The following is a 5668-nucleotide window of genomic DNA, read 5'->3' on the forward strand; positions in this document are numbered from 1 at the left end:
TTAGAGTGCTTTTAAAACAGTAACATTGTGGTTTCAGTTCGGATTTGTGTGTCAGGTATTAAATCAGGCCCTAGATTTCTCACTTGTATGCTTCAGTGTATGTTGAAGGTAGCAATTCTAAACAGTTGAGAACCCTATAGGATACAGTTAACCATTACTGGGATCCCTTTCCATGCATGACCCCATTAAAATTGTGGTACAGATTTTTGTTAGTTTCCCTATTACTCTTTGCTATATACTTAAATTTTAAAGAAGATTGTGTTCATTGATCCTCGCTTTGTTGAGTTAATTGAGACTCTTGCACAGAGTATTTGAAAGAAAAGATTATTAGGAACATGTTTTAATCAGTGCTACACAGAACTCCATAGGAGTCAAGGCCTGATAAGGTGAAAGAGGAAGCTTTTAAATTAAAGATTTGTAGACAGTTTACCAAGTCTCCTAGTTTTAATTTCTAAAACAAAACAAGAAATTTTATTAGAAATGGTTTCCCCCTGTAAGATAGGTAAGAGTATTCTTTTACAAGTGAGCCAACAGGCTCTGAGGGGTTATGACTTAACAGAATGGGGAGTTGAAGTTAGGGTTTAGGACCCCAAATTCACACAGATTATGTGCTGAATGGCTATCAAACTAAGCCTCCCACTGCCATAAGTGCTAACTTAAAAGGCTTTATTGATACCTGAACTCTAAACATTTAGGAATATATTACTTTAAAATAATCATTTCCAGAAATATCAAGCATACCTACTCTGTAAAAGATAATATGCTAGATACTTAGTGGTATCTTGTTATTTTTTCAAAAAGCATTTCATATAAATAATAGCACAGGTTCTACCTACATAGTTACTATAGTTATCCTATTAGGGATAAGATAGATGGGTATATATAACATTTGTGGAAATGTTAATTTAACTTTGTGGGAAATTTTGGTATTGACTCAGGAGTTGGGCCCTACCCCAGTACAGTACAGAAATGTGAGTATCACTGTACCACTTCAGTTTTTTTCCCCTGAATCTGGTAAGTCATTTTACATTATCCTTTCTTCAGTTTTCCCCAAGTAAGGAGGAAAGTTACCTTAAATGAAAACACAAAATGGTAAGATCTAACTAAGCATCTAACTATCCTAAGAACACGCTCACTTTATTAGAAGGTGATTTACAGACTGGAGACGAGCTGATCATTATTCACTGAATTTAGTGATGGCTGGCTTTTCACAGTTAACGTAAGCATTTGTTGAAGTCATTTTTACACATCTCAAATTGTTTCAGACTGATGGCAACCATTCTACCTTTAAGCTTTTTTATGTTTCACATTACTTGTAAATACGCTATGTTTATCTGCACACTGGGAAACTGCCTTCCTAAAAACTTTATCCTATAAACTTCTGTAGTGGTCAGTTTTCCATAGTCCTTGCCTTTCTAAATGATTTGAGTGTATAGATGGGTGCAAAAGGGAGGAGGGAGATGAATGGCACAACTCATCCCTGGGTGGTAATCTATCTGAAGTTACCTTTTCACCAATTGTTTCTCCTGAATATGTGAATATTTAGGATGGAACATGCCCTCTTAGCGAAGTGAATCGGTTCATCAGCATAAATAGGCGGATAAAACGAGGAGTCATAAATGAGGATTTAAATTTAAGTTTTTATTATCCTTAGTGTCCTTTGTTTTTTCTCTTCCCTAACCTTTGAATTGTGAGGTATTCCCAGGAGGCTTAGTCTTCCTTCATTCCTTGTTGCTCTTCCTGTCTCATGGCTTTAAGTATTAGTATGCTGTCAATTTCTAAACTTACATTTCCAGTTCAGACCTCCGCCCAACAAATGGAGATTTAACTGCCTACTGGACATCTCTACTTGAATTATCTAATAGGCACTTCAAACATAACATGCCAAGGCTGAATTTTACTCTCACCCGCTCATCAGCATAAATAGGCGGATAAAACGAGGAGTCATAAATGAGGATTTAAATTTAAGTTTTTATTATCCTTAGTGTCCTTTGTTTTTTCTCTTCCCTAACCTTTGAATTGTGAGGTATTCCCAGGAGGCTTAGTCTTCCTTCATTCCTTGTTGCTCTTCCTGTCTCATGGCTTTAAGTATTAGTATGCTGTCAATTTCTAAACTTACATTTCCAGTTCAGACCTCCGCCCAACAAATGGAGATTTAACTGCCTACTGGACATCTCTACTTGAATTATCTAATAGGCACTTCAAACATAACATGCCAAGGCTGAATTTTACTCTCACCCGCTCCTCACCACCTGCTCAGCCCAGTCTTCCCCAACAAATAACGTCAATTACTGAGACCCAAAACTGAAATTGTTAACTCTTCTCACATTCCACATCCAGCACATTAGGAAATCTTGTCTACCATCAGAAAATACCTAGAATCTGACAACTGTTTCCACTGCCTTCATCCTTTACCTGTTCATAACAGGTCTCCATGCTTTCTGCCTCTGCCTCCCTTTAGCATATTCTTAGCACAGCTATCAGAGTTCAATCACGTCTGTTCAGAATCCTGCTATGGCTCCCCATTTGTATTAGAGTAAAGCTTCAGTCCTTAAGAGGTTCCTCCATAATTTGGCCCCTATTATCTGACCAGACCTCCCAGTACCTGTCCCCATGCTCACTGCATTCCAGCCATTCTGGCCTTGTTTTTCAGTCCAGGTATGCTTCCCTTTCGTAGCCTTTGGGCCATTTCCCTTGCCTGGATGTCTGCATGATAGTGTTATCTTAGTGAGATTTTTTATCTTCACCTTTGAATTGAAGAATAGAATCCGCTATCTCCCTTACTCTGCTTTCCTTTTTCCAATTATTTATTACCCAATAATATGTTATTACCTAGCACAATATATGTTGGTTGTCAGACTATAAGGCCCATGAAAGCCTGGATCTTGTTTTAAGTCCCAAGTGCCTACATCAGCGTGTAGCATATAGATGTTCAACAAACACTTGAGTGAATGTCCTTAAAGTTTAGGTCTACCACATTATCTTGTTAGCTTAAGCTTATACAACCACAGTTGTAAGAGCTAATTCAGCATCTTTCAAATTGTATATAACAAAAATTGCCATTTAAGCCATTTTAAGTGTTCATTTCAGTGACACCAAGTACATTTACAATGTGCAGCCATCACCACTGTACATTTCTAGAACTTTTTCATCCTAAACAAATTCTGTACCCATTAAACAGTAACTCCTCATTCCTGCCCCACTTCCAGCCCCTCCCTGGCAACTGCTACTGTTCCTTCTATGAATTTGCCTATTCTAGGTACCCCATGTAAGAATTATACAATATGTGGTCCTGTGTGATTGGCTTATTTCACTTAATGTGTCCAAGTGCATTTTGTAGCATGTGTCAGAATTTCATTCCTTTTATGACTGAATATTCCATTGTATACATATACCAAATTTTGTTTATCCATTTGTCAATGGACATTTGGGCTGTGTCCATCTTTTGTCTATGGTGAATAATGCTGCTATGAACATTGGTGTACAAGTATCTGAGTCCCTTGCAGTTCTTTTTTGTATATATCCAGGAGTAGAACTGCTGGATCATATTGTAATTCTATGTTTATATTTTCACGAGCAATGCATGAGAATTTCAATTTCTCCATATCTTGACCAACACTTGTTATTTTACGTTTTTCTGATAATAGCTATTTTATTGGGTGTGAAGTATGTGATTGTCAACTGTGATTTTTTTTCTTTTTAACCTTAACCTCTAAGACTTTTAAAAATTTTTTTCGGGGAAGGAGGTAATTAGGTTTATTTATTTACCTTAATGGAGGTAGTAGGGGTTGAACCCAGGACCTTGTGCAGGCTAATAAGCATGCACTCTACCACTGAGCTATATATACCTTCCCCCCCCCAACTGATTTTTAAAGTGACATCCTTATTCAGTTCTTCCAAAGCATTTAACTTAGTTTTCAGTGAATCAACTCTGTACCCATATTTAATTGGTTTACATAATATTAAGTCATGAAATCACAGGAAAAAATGATATAATTTAGGAACACACTGAGTCTTAGTAAACATGTAAACATAATTAGTAAGCAGAAGTTCTTGGACATGTATGTTGCATGAGTAAGTCAGTTTTATTCAGAGATTATTTAGGTGGGTTATGTGGAGGGTATTTTAATCAGTTCTTGTTATTGGGTATTCAGGTTATTTCATTAGATTTTTGGCTTGTATAAAGAATACTATATTGAATATCCTTATAAGTAAACCTAATGCACATCTCTTCCAAAAGTAGTTTCATGCAGTGCTTGATTCAATGAGTATGAACATTTGAGGTTTTTGACACAAGTTGCCCTCTTACTTACCTTCACCACAGCTGTATGTGAAAATGCATATTTCTTCACAAAAAAATCAACAATGGATGCTTTAAAAATGATCGATTTTGGAAGTGAAAATTGGTATCTTATTTTTAAATATTTTGTGATTTTTTTTTGCCGTGGCTTAAATAGTTTTAAATGCTTTAACATTTAAAAATACTTTGTGTTTAAAAATATTTTTAAATGTTAGTGTGCTGCCACCTAGTGATAACTATGTAAGAAATAAAAGGGTAAGTCATAATTTAGTAATTCCATTTTATAATTGAAGGAAACAGTTCAGTGTAGTATGCATTCAGACCTAAAGTAATATAACCAGTAAAAGCAGATCCAAGAACGGAAGAATCCAAGCCAAGCTCTGATACCCAAGAAAAATATGAAAGATTCTTTTCTAATCCATTGTCCCTGTTAAGTCACAGCAGTACAGTCAAACCAGATCAAAATAATAATGACAATAATAATATCCTGATTATTGTGATAAAATCAGCTAGTAAAGCCTTTGTTTCTATCCTTATACTGAAAATATTTCTAAATTTACTCAGTGCACGTAATAAGGATCACTTGAAGGGAAGGAATTTTGTATCTACATACTTTGTATTTATACACAGATTATTTGGAGAATATATTTAAGTGTCCTAAAGTCATTCTCAGAATTCTTGTGGTAGGTGTAAGAGAGTGGGTTTACTTTTACTTAGCTATATAATACATTTTTTGTTTTTAACCCGAGGTGAAAACCTATCTTTTTTTTTTTTTCAAGCCCACTCTGCTATATATAGCCTTCAGGAAGGGGATATAATAAGCCAAGAAATATTCTTTCTGCCCTTTGAGACCCAGGAAGTAAAATAATTTATTCTCAGTACTCAAAGTGACTGCAATGTGCAAAATACGTGAGCATACAAAGAAAACCACATGCTGTCTGAAAGCAAGCAACTGAAGAGAAGAATAATATGCTGGCCACTTCCCCATGTTATTTCATGTAAGTATCAAAACAATTCTGTTGGGGTTCCTCATTTTACAGATGAGGGAACAAATTTAGGAAGATTCAGTAGCAAAGCAGTAATCAGCTTTATTCTGGAGTCAGAAGAGCCAATCTATAGAGAGTGCGACAGTAAGACTTCTTAGTGATGGTCATTCTTACAGAGGATGTGGTATGAAAGACTCTACAAGTAAATTATTGGAATCAAAAGATTAGAAAGCTCTGTGAAGACAAAATCAATATAGAAACCAGATATAAAGTAGCTAGTATTCAATCTAACAAAAGATGTGCAAGCCTTCTTGGAGAAAGTTTTAAACCTTTAACCAAAGACATTAACAGACTCAAATCAGTGGACATGTCATATTCATAA

The sequence above is a fragment of the Camelus bactrianus genome, chromosome 12 (genome assembly GCF_048773025.1).
Source record: "Camelus bactrianus isolate YW-2024 breed Bactrian camel chromosome 12, ASM4877302v1, whole genome shotgun sequence".
In the NCBI taxonomy this organism is placed as follows: domain Eukaryota; kingdom Metazoa; phylum Chordata; class Mammalia; order Artiodactyla; family Camelidae; genus Camelus; species Camelus bactrianus.